General features: G+C 53.1%; 1 protein-coding gene across 1 annotated transcript in view; it reads left to right on the plus strand.

Annotated features, from left to right (window-relative positions):
* The first annotated feature begins 499 nt into the window (after positions 1–499).
* ADGRG1 (adhesion G protein-coupled receptor G1) overlaps positions 500–14,151 on the plus strand; it is a 38,673-nt gene continuing 25,021 nt past the window's right edge. Inside the window, exon 1 of the mRNA XM_065416368.1 lies at positions 500–542. The gene's annotated coding sequence lies outside the window, so the exon portion shown is untranslated. The remainder of the gene's footprint in view (positions 543–14,151) is intronic.

The raw sequence follows: 14,151 nt of genomic DNA on the forward strand, positions 1-14,151 counted from the left end.
TTGTCGCTTGTTGCAAGGGGCGGAGAGAGTCGGGTGCGCAGCGCCCCAGCCCGGGATCCGGTCACACACCGTGTTGGGGTTCCCAGGCCCGGCTTGTTTGGCAATGGGGGGAGCGGGATTTCTGATCTCTGGGGACAGTCGGGGCGGTTAGTTCCCCGGTGAGTTGGGCTTTCCAAGCCCCGCCCGGCCGCCCGCGCTGCGGCGGGGGGGGGGGGGGGGGGGGGGAAGGACTCGCACTCCCGGGCGGCTCCCGGGACAGCGCAGGTGAAGCCGAGACGCTCCGAGCTGCCTCAGGGCGGGAAGCGGGAGTGCGCGGCGCAGAGCCGGGCGCGGAGCCCCCAGCCCGCTGCGGAGGCGTCGGTGCAGCCCCAGCGCCCGAAGCCGCCGCCCCGCGCGCCCGACTCCCCGCGGGGGCTGCAGGCTGCTTCCTCCCCCTGCCGGGCGCGGGACCTCAGTGGCAGCCCTCGCTCGCCTCCGCCGGAGACTCCCCGCCGCGCTGCTCCCACCGCCCGCCGGCCGCAGCGCCCCTCGTCCGAGCACAGGTACCGGGCCAGGGGGCGGGGGCGCCAGCGATCGGGGGTTGGGGGGCGGTTAGCGGGGGGTGCAGCGATCAAGACGCTAAATAAGGCGGCGCCAATCCCCCGGGACTCTTCCCTTGTGCCCGTGTGGACGCACTGGGCAGGGCTGGGCTCTCGCATTGCGCCCCCGGAGCCGTGTGGGGGGCTGCACCGCTCACCTGGGCCGAGGCGGGGCTGGTGAATCCCTTAGGGAGAGGCAGGTGTGGGTGTCAGGAGCGTGTTTGCCTGGCAGAGGTGGGCAGCGCTTGGCACGGGGCGAGGGAATTGCCCTTTAAATCCCCAGGTGCCCGCCTGGGGAACCGCTGGCCCGCCCTTGATTGCAGCCAAAGGACGCTGCACCCAGTGGCCAGGGGACTCAGCCGCCTGCAGGACTCTCTCATGAGGGGGCCGGACGGGAAGGGGGCTAAAGTCCCCCTTATTTGAGCTGCGCTGCTGCGAAACTAGGAAAGAGGGGAATTTCCTTCCCCTGTAGGGCTGAGTGCAGGTCACTGGATTTCAACTCTGAACAGAGCCCACTGGACTCAGCTGGTCTCTGTTCTCACCAGAGCAGCTCCTGACACCCCCAGTAACAAATGAACAGCATCAGCTGAGGTTGGGCCAAATCTTGGTACCTTACGCATGGGTACTCATGTAAAACGAACAGGCTGGGGCCAGGTGTGTCTTTGATCCCTCAGGAAGGACGTGAGATTTAAGGCGCACCTGGCTATGTGGTTGTATGGGTATTTTTCAGCCTGGAGTGGGATTTTGGTCAGAAATGTTTTGATGGCTCTGGGACTGGCAGGCTGTTGATGAGCAACTCCAGAGATCACAGAGGAGTCTTCACTGGGTATGTCTACACTGCCCTTGGGAGCGCGCCTGGCTTGGGCTAGCTGCCGGCGTCCAAGCTCCCCCATCTCACTTTGTCTGAGCTAGCCTGAGTTTCTCCTGGAGCTGCAATGTCCACACCCTTATCTTTAGCACACTAGCTAGAGTAAAGACTGCCTGCTCTGCTTTTCCAGTCAGCAGGAGCTAGAGGATAAGGGGTTCAAGCTGGGGGGGGGGGTAACTTCCTTTGGGGGTTTGTATTAAAAAATCCAGAAATTTGCCAGCCCCAGGGTGTATTACAATGTGCTGCGAGTTGCTCAGGTTAGGATGCAAGGACAGTTTGGTGTGAGAGTGATTGAGTGTGTTTTTCCCATTTAAATCTGTTTGTTCCCCATGCCTGCTGGAGCTGTCTGGCCAGCCCCAGGGAGCCCCCCAACTAAGGGTGGGATGAATTCCATTGCCCTTAAACAGCAAATCCTCCAACTGCCCCCCACACCTACAGCTGCTCAACACAGCTGAGCTAAAGGAGCCTCGAAAAACTTCCCGCAGCAGCAGGGTAGGGCTCAGCTGTGTGAGCAACTGTTGGTCTGCCGACAAGGCAGGCAGGTATGGATAAGCCCGGCCTGGGGGCTGTGAAGGAGCATTAGGCAGTAGCTTCATTCCAGCTAGGGCTGAGCAATCACTTTATCCACTGATCCAGCCGTACAAGGTCTGACTACAGAGCCTCGTTCAGTGTTTTTCAGCCTTTTTTCATTTGCAGCCCCCTAAAAAGTTTTGAGCGGAGGTGCGGACTCCTGTGGAAATCTTAAACCACTGGCCTAGTCCCAGCAAGTCAGTCTTTTCCCCTGCCAGGGGCCCTTCCATCGCTTGTCCCTATGACCCTGTAGCCGGTTCACCTCAGCAGACCTAGTCTGGTGGTGTTGGACCCTGTTGAACTGCCTGGCGGTGCCAGCCCTGAAGAGATCTGCACTCTGAGGATTCACTGAACTTCTGGGCTCACCCACCCCTGCATTTTAACAAGGAGAACTGCATCTGCCCCTCCTAGTACCACCTCAAGTGAGGTCTACTCAGCCTTCCCTGGCAGAACCACGGACACCCCAGAGAACCCTTGTTCTCCCAAGGGATGCCTAGTGTGGATTTCAGATCATGTCAGCTGGCTCCTGCTGGTTCCTGCTAGCAGTTAGGATTTGTCCAGAGCAACAAGTGCTTTGATCTGCTGGTTGCTGATCTTCCAGCAGAAGCCACAAGAAACCAGTTAGAATCCTCGGAGAGGTTCCTGCAATGACCGCTCCAAATCTCTGCCTTTAAGGGACATAGCTGGAGTTTGCACTGTTGTATCTGTGCTGATGACAGGATATTAGAGACACAAGGTGGGTGAGGTAATATCTTTTATTGGACCAACTTCTGTTGGTGAGAGAGACCTGAAGAAGAGCTCTGTGTAAGCTCGAAAGCCTGTCTCTTTCACCACCAGAAGATGGTCCAATAAAAGATATCACCTCGCCCACCTTGTCTCTCTAATGTCTGGAATTTGTGTATTTCCTGTCCTGTAAACCACAGTGCCCTGCTAGACACATCTGTAATGCACTCAGAGCCACTTGCGTTTCTGTAGCCCCACAGACCGGGGAGGGGACAGAACACTCTGAGATGGGAGCTGGAACGCCTGAGGCAGCGTGCTGGGTGGGAATTTTGCGCTGACACTTTCTGGCCCTGCACTGTCTATGCGGCTCTGATCTGTAGCACTCGCACAAATCAGGCTGTGATGATAAATGTTACATATTTGATTGCTGTCCAAATCTTAATCCAGCGATTTGGAGAGAGGGGAGTGGGCAAAGGGTGGGGAGGGAGGAAATCGGAAAGTGACAGGTTTGTAAACAGCAGCAGTAGTGGTGGGAAAGGGGATCTCTGCTGGTGCTTTAAAGCCGTAGTGGTGTAAGGGTGAGCGCAGTTCCCAAACCTTGCAGCAGCACGGATGTGTTTTTGATGGAGGTGGTTTTCCTAGCTGTGTGATAGCAGCCGTCCCTCTCAGTGAAACAGCCCAGGGGGCTGCTACAGGACTACTGAGTCCAACCTAAGGGTGGGATGGGAGCTCGGACTCCGTGGCTGTTCTGTTGAGACCACCAAGGGAACTAATTGGTGCCGGTATGGGTGGTGGTTTCATCATATGGACACCTGCTCCCGCGTAACCAGACCGAGACCCACCAACTCATTTCCCAGCAGCTCCAAAGCAGCTGTTACACAGCACAAACGTAGATGAAAGGCTCTGCCATCCCCTTTTTCAGGCTGGCATCTTAAAACCATGGTTTGGTGGAGGGAAAGAGTGCAAAAGGCATAACAATGAGAACGGGAAAGTCATGACACACAGTGCTGGAATGAATGCTAGGTTGTGTGTCATGGGAAATGATGGGGAAAGCCAAATACAAACCCTTTATTTTAGAAAGGCTTACGGCTGTTTATTAACAATTAACGAATAGGTCATGACCATTCACCACCCCCCTGCTGTACTGCCCAGAACCCGGGCTGAGCCCAAGTACAAGACATTTGTAGAGGAGGCTGGTGAAGTGTGCGGGTGACAAAGCACTAACACAGCCCAAGAAGTCATTCCCCTGGCACAAGGCAGCCGTAAAGCCGGCCAGAGGAAGATCACCCCATTGGATGGGGATCCCACAGAGCCAGTATAGCAACTCCTCTGCCACACCCATTCCTGGCTGTTGGTTTAGGGAGTGTGGCTGGGGCGTGGACAGAGCTTCCCAGGACCCTGCCTATCCCCAGCTTCCATAACAGGCCCTTGGAGTCACTGGCAGCCAGTGTAAGCGACAGCAGGCATAAGACTGCTCTGATTGATGCTGGGGACTGGACCGGCACACAGGCAAGGCAGCCCAGGATCAGGGGCTATCTCAAAGCCATCTTTGCCCCCACCCCATCCCAATGTGCACACCAGGGTTGAGATTGTGTGCACAGAAGGTGAAGCCCCATGGAGCTTGGGGATGAAGCTGGCTTTAAGACACTTCGGTGACCTCAGGATTTGGGGCTACTTCAGGGACTTAAATTACCTTCCAGGATAAACTAGAATACCACTGCGGGTGCTCCAATCCACAGCAGCCTCCTGCTGGCGGCTCTGTAGTCCTAAATAGCCCAGAGCCTTCACATGGGATGTGCTAAGGACACGTTCCCTCCTGCCTCCACCACTCCGCCCCAGGTCAGGGTGGGGGTGCACTGGTCTGTGAGGGGGGCACTCTGGGGTGCACTGGGTGCAGGTCACAACGGGGTGCAGTGGTCTGTGTGAGTGGGGCGCTCTAGGGTGGAATAGCAGGGGGTGCAGGTCAGGGTGAATTTTCTCCATGCCCCTTGTAGCATAGTTCCTACCTCTATACATTGCTGGGAATCTGTCCCTGGGTCCCAGGCTGAGGATCAGGGCCCATGACTCATTGGAAAAAATCCCTAAGTGGCCTAGGTTTGGTCACTGAAGCCATAGTGTAGCAGACACCCAGCCTCACCTGTTATGGATCCCAAGGGACAACCAATCCCCCACCCCTCAACAAAATCCCAAGAATGTATGCCAAGCACTGCCTTTCCCTTTCCAGGGGAGAGCACAAAGGCTCTTGTGAGGTCTGATGCATGGCCCCAGGTTGTGTGACTCACTCCATGCTCTGCTGGACTTGGCAGGTTGCCGATTGCACTTGGGTGTCACATGAGTTTATGCCATCCCCTAGGAATTCTGCATTCATTGAAATGCCACAAACATTCAGGCAGCCGTGATCAGACTACAAAGGAGTCTATAAAGCACAGTGAGGCTGCTTTACCCAGCCCAGGAACATTTCCAAGGTCTGTCTTTGCACACAATGCTGCCAGCTTTCTCAAGACTTCCAAAGTCACAGACACAAATCTTTGGGTCTGATTCTGCGTTCCCGTGCCCTGCTTTTACCCCTCTATTGCGCCATGGACTTCCACTGCATTTTTCTTGATTGACATGCATTCAACTGAGAGCAGGATCAGACCCTTTTTATGAGGAGGAGGCAGAGACTCAGATGACATTGCCCTGTGTTTGCCACACCTGTGACTCCTAGGATCAGAATGATGTGTCTTATGCCTCGCAGGAGGGGAGTGAGGAGAGAGGCCCAGCCAGGAGTCAGCAGGGACAAAGAGGACAGTGGGGCTTGTTCCATAATGAGTTTCACACTTCTAAATTGTTGACCTATTCAGGCACTTAGAGGGATTGTCTGCAGGGATCTGTGGGCATGATGCTAATACTTAACATCTCTCCTCCCAAGAGCTCAAAGCCCTTTATGTTATCCCTGTCTTATACAGGACTGTATCTGAGGCACAGAGAGCTTAATGTGTTTTGCTGAACACCACCCAACAAGTCAATGACCAAGCTGGGAATAGATCCCAGATCTCCGGGCTCCCAGCACTAGCCACTGTACCATCCAGAACCTCTGTCTCTTTTGCTTTTTCCCGCCTGTTCACTGGCACCCATAGGTGAATGTCACTCCACAGCTGTCGTAACACTCAGGGACTGGCATTTATCTTGCACCTTGTATCTGGAGATCCCAAAGCAGCCAACAAAGTGATTACAGTCCGTGTGTGTGTGTGTGTGTAGGAAAACATTGTGTGCGTGTCTGGATCACTTTACCCCATCCTGCCGTCCCACCGCATCCCCCTACGGAAATGCGCCACTAGAGAGGAGGGCAGCAGCAGCAGCAGTTTAAAAGCATGCTGTCACGCTGTCTGGAGCGGTTCATGCCGTGAGTGCCAACCTCAGGGCTGACACCACAAACTGGTGGTATGTTTTATAGTTAGATATCACCAAACCAGTAACCAATATGACCACCTGAATCACTGTAACAGTCTGGCCATGGAATCAGACACAGTCCCCTTGGGCACTGCAGTCTGTCTTTGCCACCCAGGCAAGCTGGACTGCATGATAAACGGTCACTTACTCAAAAGTCACAAAATATTCACATTGCTCCCAGTCCCAAGAGACCAGTCATCTTACCCCAGGTCAGTTTGTACCTTACAGCTCACACTAAAGACAATGCTGGTAGCCAAGTCTATAGTACACTAACTAGGAAAAAGAAATGAGTTATTTACAGGTTAGAGCAGGCAGCATATGAGCACAGGTGAGCTACACTCTGTGGTTCCAAAAGATGACAGAGATGTAGTCATCTGTCCACTGAATGCCTTTTAGGGCTAACCCAGGTCGACCCTGGGGATCTCTGCTTTTATTTCCTAGCTTCAGCCCGATAAGAGTACAAACCTCAAAGAGATAAGTTTCTTCTTCTCTATATTTCTTTCCCCCAGAGCTCAAACCAATGGGATGAGAGCTCCTGCACGTAACTTCTTCATGGGTGGATGGGGCAATCAAAGTTTTTGTCCTACAATGGAACCATTTAGTCTTGATGGTCCTTCTTGAGGGGCAGGGGGAACCACTCTTCTTGCCTAGGTTCATGAGTTCAGACCAGGCACTTGTACAATTATAAAGCAAAAACTACATATTACCTTGTAGCACAGGACACACATTACAGGTAAGATTAATGCATGCCACAACTTATCGTGTTTATTGTTTAGACTCATCTTTACAAATCTAACGCCTACCTTGAACAATACTAACATACAGGTGAGCTGGTCTGGTTTCCAGCTATGAATTTGTAAGGGCTCAGCTGAAACCTACAGCCTTGCAAGAGCTGGCACCTGGTTTACCAGCATCATGCATGCATCAGCACTTCACACCTGTCTAGGATAGGTGGAAGAGTACTGTAACCCGTTGACACCACAGGAGAATTTTAGGTAGAGAGAAGACATGAGCTGGAACGTGGACAGTCCACCAAGGCAAAGCATCATGGTATCTTTCACAACCATGAGTGACCCAGATGAAGACAGCATCTGCCCTCAATGCTATATTATGGTCTCATTTCAACTCTGACTGTGAGTGTAAGGTGCCCTCTCAGCACTGCTGCCCACAGCACCTGGGTTTTCCATGGAAGTCTCCTACTGAGGTGGGTAGCTGGACCCTCTTGTCTTTTAGGAGACCTCTTGACAGCAGCACCCAAGTCTCAAAGCACAGTGAGGACTGGTCACCTTCTAGTCCCTTTAATACTACCGTGTTTTATGTCACAGGCATGCCTCTTGGTTCTTTCTCTGCCCTGCTGGTCAGACCATGGACAGTCTAATCCTGTTGTTCAATTCTGAAAAGATAGCAGGAGAGTAGATGTCAGGCTGAGTGCTATGGTACGTTGGAGCAAGCTGTACTCAGCAGGACAGCTCTGCGTTTGGTGTGTAGGAAGCCAAATGCGAGGGACATTGAGGCACTGACGATGCTTGCGCAGCCTCTAACCTCAGTGGATGGTTCTCAGAAATAGGATTGCAAAAGGCAACCAGGACAGTGTGGTGAGCATTGCAAGGCACTGACTGGCCGGCCTTGTGACGTTATTTCCAGCTACCCAACTTCAGAGCCATGGGTAAGGCAGTGTCCAGTGGGGAGATGTACCAGTGGGTCAGCTCCCCAGGCCCAGTAGAAATATGCACCAATTTGATTGATACCTCCTCTTTAGTATCTTAGCAACATCTTGGCCATGGTCACTGCTGAATCCAACATTCAACTCCTGACCCTGCAGTGCTGAAAATGTTTCTATTGCTGCCTGTTAAACTCTTATCTGTTCATGTGGCCACAGCATCACAGACACGCAGCTTGCGTGTGTACTAAGCATATGGGCTGAGGTGCTATTATTGTTTGTTTTGCAACTCTGAGAAGAAGATACAAATGTGCTTCCAAACCACACAGCAAGCCCTGCGTATCTGCAGGGAGCAACTCCCTGCTCTGGCTCAGAGAAAACACACTTCATGAATGAGAAGATGGAAGAGTCAAAGACGGAATAAGTAGGTTGTCCAGGCTTTCCCCAACTACTGTACTGCCTATTGAGTATTTAGTGAGGCAACATCAGCACAGGATGATGTCAAACCCTGACAGTTAATTAGCGATATTATATTATTTATATTGTGGGAGAGTTTAGAGACCAGCACCCCAGGGTGCCAGGTCCTGTACATACACACAGTAGGAGGCAGCTCCAGCCCAAAGTGCATACAATCTGAGACCGACAGAGGGCGGCCGTACGATCATCCCCATTTTACAGATCTTGAAGCTCAGAGAAATCAAGGGACTTGCCCACGGTTACATAGGGAGCTTGTGACAGAGCCAGGAACTAGACCCTAGTCTACTGCCTTAACCTAACCTCCGGCAAGCCACAGGATCACTCATCTGAAATAGCAATCGGTCCGGAAAGCTTGAGGGGTCGTGGCCATGAACCCATCTCCTTTACAGTCCATTTATAGCCCTTGCAGAAGCTACAGCCTTTCCGGTTCATTGAGCAAAATGCTGCAAAGACCTATATGCAAAGCAGGCGCAACCAGTGTCGCATTTTTAGCCAACCCAGCTAGAACATTTTAGGAAATGAGCAGTCTAAACCTTCAGCACCCAGACAATGGCTCTTACCAAATAGTCTTCCTGAAAAGCCACAAATGCCGATAACTGTCTGCGTCTATACTTCCCTCTTCCACTGGCCACAGCTCACAAGGTGAGGTTAGCGATCCGTTATTTCCTCACCCTGCTTTCTCATTCCGAGTCAGCGAATTTAGTGGCCTGAGCCAGCTCCCAGCAAAGTCAGAGGGGGTCTTTGCATTGACTATAATGAGAGTTCAGCCCCCTGTGCAGTCATGTCTATTCTTTTCCTTTTTCAGTAAAAATCAGACTGTAGGACTGATAGGTTCAGTTTGTATACCATTACCCATAATGCATCATGCGTGATGTTTCTTTGAAGCCAGTATTAGCGATATTGGGTATTTAATAAAAGCTAGAGCTGGCTGAAGACTGGAAAAATGTTTGGCAAATCTTAGAGTTTCCATTCAGCTCAGCTGTATTCAAATCCTTTAGTGATGGCAAATATACAATGCTTCGAAACCATTCTGCATGATTCAGACGAATGATTGTGTATTCAGCCCACTTGCAACTCGAATGCCAACATTATGAATAATGCGCGAACTGCCATTTGTTCATCAGGGATGTTTTTGGGTTGTTTGCACATTGGCAAAAACACTTTGCAAAGGCAAAAATTCAGTAAGCAAAATCAGCAAAGAGACTCTGACCAGCTCTACTAGCGTGTTTTATCTCAGACAAGAGGAAGCAATAGCGGTACTTGCCTCTCCCTTATTTACAGGGTAAGCCAGGCTCTCAGAGGGCTTCAAACTCGAGTGAAAGTAGCTGCCCAGCCCCATTATGGGGCAGGTCAACAGATATCTCCATTTTACAGATAGGGAAATTGAGGCAAAGAACATTGACATATTTTTCAAAAGGTTACGGAGCAGGCAAAGCAGGGAACAGAACCTAGGTCTTCTCACTACCAGTCATGTACTTAAGATATAAGACCATCCTTCTCCTCCATAAGGAGAAAAAAAATCAAATAGGAAGTGAAACACACCTTCCAACAGCATCGCTAACCCCACATTTAAACAGCATGAGCTTTTGAAAAATGCTGCGTTCTTTTTATAAGCCTCCTGGTTTTTGAGCCTTTTGCATTCATGTTTCTGAGCTTTTCTCCATCACCACCAGGGCGCAACACTTACATTCTGAGTAGTCTCATGTAGTCAGCCTTACTTCAGGAACTGCGGCTTTAAGAAAATTAGGGTACATCTATACTTACCTCCAGGTCCGGCGGTAAGCAATCGATCTTCTGGGATCGATTTATCGCGTCTTGTCTAGACGCCGGTACTCCTGCTCCGCGAGAGGAGTACGCGGAGTCGACGGGGGAGCCTGCCTGCCGCGTGTGGACCCGCGGTAAGTTCGAACTAAGATACTTCCACTTCAGCTACGTTATTCACGTAGCTGAAGTTGCGTATCTTAATTTGAAGTGGGGGGTTAGTGTGGACCAGCCCTGAGTATCACAGGACTTGCGATAAAAATCACAAGAGCTGGTAACATGGTGCCAACATCCTGCTAACCGTTGTGTGCCCTCTTGGGTGTAAGTCCAATTTCACTGACACCAGTTTTATACCCGTGAGACTCTGTTGACTCCTATTCTTACTCCTGATTTATACTGGTGTTAGTGAGGTCAGAATCAGGCCCACTTTGTTTCTGGTAGCTGGCATCCTGCATTTGCTGCAGCTAGCTCTAGGCTGGAGCTTTACAAAGTACCAGCCATCTAGGACCCTTCCGCATGCTGAGTAGTCCCGTACTCCATACCGATTTCCGGTACCCCTATGCAAAAGGCTGTATATTGAGGGCCAAAGTGGGCTCAGGGTGGTGCAGACCCTGGGCTGGATGTCTCTTGGTGTGAGTTAGGGGGCAGACTCATGAGCTTTGCACAAGTGACATCTGCTGCCGCCTGACCCCAGGATCCCAGCCCGTTACAGGGCTGCTTTTGCAGCGCAGGGCTTCTGCCATCAGGGGCAGGAAGGCAGGGAGGGAGGTGCTCCATCCGAGCCTGCATCCCCTTTGGTTACTTAATGCCCCTGAGACCCATCTGTACTCTGTTTGTGACTAAGCAGGAACTTTTATGCGCTATTGTTCTCAATCCAGCCCATTGAAGTAACTGAATAGCAGGCCTTGAGGTGGGTTCTAAATATACCACAAGGCCCATTCCTAACTGCAGCCTGGGGGAGATAAGGCTGTTTGTGCTGCCAGGGAGGAGGAAGGGGCTGCGGGTTGGCGTCTCAGGATACAAGGATACAGAAAACGACCCAGTTTGGCCTTGCGGATCCTGTGGGGAGGAAGGATCTGCCTGGCCCCAGGAGATAGTGGCAGGCTCATGCGGGTTGTCAGATCTCAGGCTGATTAGACACTGGGCGTCTGCGATGAATTTCTAAGAACAGGAAAGCTCCGAGGAGAGGGGAGTGACAACGGTCTGGTGTTCCCATGCGAGACCGCACAGCCCACCATCTGACTAATCTCTGTCTAGCTAATGCCAGCCTGTGCAGCTGGTGCATCGGGGCCTTGTGACTACACTGATCCAAAGGGAGAGCCCAGCCCAGTCCGAGGGAGAGGCCAGGCTCTGGGGCAGCAGCAGCCAGACAACCTTAAACCTTGTCTCCACTAGCAAAACTCAGGCCTGCGGTAAAGCTCCCCCACGTCTCACCAGGCTCAGATGCCGGAGCCTTGGCCAGACACCTGAGCTCTGTCTCTAGCAGCGCTTTGCACCACTGCCGCTGTGGTGTGTGGGGCGCAATGCTGGGCCTGATTTTTGCTAGCACGGATGCCTCATCCGAGAGCAGCAGTGAGAGGAGAGCAGCAACCACCAGACAACTCTAGGGCACAGCAAGGGGCGAGCAGCGAGCTGGGGCCAGCCCTGTCCTAGGACAGCAGCCAGGCCTATTATTAATTTGTATTCCCATAGCGCCTAGGAGTCATGGACCAGGACCTGTAGCGCAGCGAGGGGAGAGCCCAGCCCTAGAGAGCAGCGGGGGCGGGGGGAGGAGAGCCCAGCGCCAGCCAGCTGTGGACAGCAGCAGCAATATGAGAAGAGCACAGCATCGAGGTAGCAGCTGCCCGACAGCCCGAGAGAGCTGCTGGGGGATGACTCACAAACCACCCCGTGGGGCAGTTTTCAGTTTTAGTTGGTGTCCCCTGGGTTCTGGGCTGAGGGCTGTCACCACCCTGTGATGCTCCGCACCTCTCCTCTGCTGTTCCACATGCCTGCCCTGGTCCCCTATTGCCCTGCACACCATGTCCCCATTTACACCTTTGCAAAGGGGGTGTGAATCGCTTCCATTCTGACCTGGGAGCCTTTTTGCAGCCCTGGTGTGTTGGCATGAGCGACTGCACGAGGTGCAGGGTGATGCCGAAGAGCCTGCTGAGCTGTACGGCTGCACAGTCTGGTCAGAGGGATCCCAGCTGTGTTTCAGAGGCCTACGCTCCAGCCAAGCAAGCAAAATCTTGGCGCCTCTGGGCTCTCCCTGGTGCGGAAGCCCAGAGCCACCCCACCAAAGCCCAGCACTATCTGTTCTTGGGGAGCCCTGCAGGTCAGCATCCAGGTGGCCTGAGAGGTGCTGCTGGGTGAGCAGCACCCTGTGGACCTGATTCGTCATTGTCCCAGGGCCCCTTTGTGCCAAGCGGCTGCTGGGCAGGCCCAAGGACCCCCCTTGCACAGAGCCCCTCAAGGTTCACAGAGTTGTGGGCAGGGAGAGGGATGGCCAGCCAGGTCATTGCCATGCCGAGCATGTCTGCACCCAGCCGAAGCCCCATGGAGCAGGGCCAAACCAGCCCCTGAACAGAGGAGGTGCAAGCGCAGCAATGGCTCTGCCCCAGGTGAGGAACAGCCCCTGCAGAGAAACTGGGCTAGGAGAGAACATATGACACAGAGGGCAAGAGAGCGGAAGCAGAGGAGAGCCAGCCAGTCCATTTCTTTGGTAAGCGGAGCTGGGGTTTGCAAACAGCCATGAGCCAGGCATTCGGGGGGCTGCCAATCCAGAGCTGTTCCCACAACGCCCGAGCCTTTGCTTTGTGTCACAGGGCAGCCTTGGCACCCCTACACGCTGGTGTCAGCAACCATTCGATTTCAGTGATGCCCAGCAGGGTGAATTTAGTCCCTAGAGCCCCAGCACAGCACGCATGGTAGAGAGTGCACTGCCCCTTCCGTGCAGAGATGTCACTCCCCCATCTCCAGTAGGTACGGGGGGAACAAAGTGCAGCCCCCTGCATTGGCTCAATGGGCCAAGACCCCTGCTGGGAGCTGGCACCAAGCAGCTGCTGCCGTGACGAATGGCCCTGTGCAGAAGCAGGGAGTCTCCTTACTCCTTTGACAGTGCGTTACAGGGGCCTGTATCTGCCTCTCCCGGGGGCTTTACATCTCAGCCATTGTTCAGAGCAAGAAACTCCGTTCTGAGTGTTGCGCTCCTTCTGGGCAGGGGGGGCAGCCCTCACAGAGGGAAATACCAGCTACCCCAGGGGGAATTTTGCTTTCAGTCAGATTTTCTGTAATTAACATTTGTAGATAAGAGTCGATAAAACCTAAACCGACGTTTCCTAGGAGGTGGCAGCAGGGCCAGGTGAACCCCCCCGACACCCCCATCCAAAGTTGGGATCCTGCTGCATGGTGTCCTGCTACAACATAACTACATCAATACAGGCCAGTCCTGGACACACACACCGGCAATGCACCATCGGCCTGTCCCAGCGCAACCGTCTGCTGGTCTCCAATCCAAAATGCAGAGTTGGGCTTGACTGACCCACACGCTAGAGCTTGGTTTATCCTGCTGCTAGTCATCTGGCTTTAGTGTGAAGCAGGGGGAAGTCAGGCTCTGCCTGCGTGGGGACTGGAGGTCTCCTTGTGAAGAAAAGGCCCTGAGGAACCAGAGAGAAGCTGCCAATCTAGGGAGTGGAACACAGGGTGAGAGCCCCAGAGGTCTGGCTGCCCCTCCCTGCAGCTCCTCTATTTCAGGATGACCAGTGCTGGCAGGATGTAGGCTGCCTCTGAAAACACCATGGCGTATTCTTCCCCATCTGTCTTGTGACTCTATGGGCCTGTGTGGGAAAAGCTCCCCAGGAGAAGCAAAGCTGCCCAAATCCACCGCTGTCTTGCCAGTGCCCTGGAACAAGATCCATTTCCGACCCATTCCCATGTGGTGGTTTTTCAGTTGTCCGGCAGAGGTGAGCAGAGCCCAGGTGGCAGGAGAGAAGGGTTTGGAGATGGCATGAAGGAGTCAGTCTGTGCGCACAGGGCGAAGAGTGCAAACCTGGAGCACCCCTGTAAGTAGTTGCTTAAATAAGGAGTGAACTTAATTTAAA

Source organism: Emys orbicularis, chromosome 14 (genome assembly GCF_028017835.1).
Source record: "Emys orbicularis isolate rEmyOrb1 chromosome 14, rEmyOrb1.hap1, whole genome shotgun sequence".
NCBI classification, from domain to species: domain Eukaryota; kingdom Metazoa; phylum Chordata; order Testudines; family Emydidae; genus Emys; species Emys orbicularis.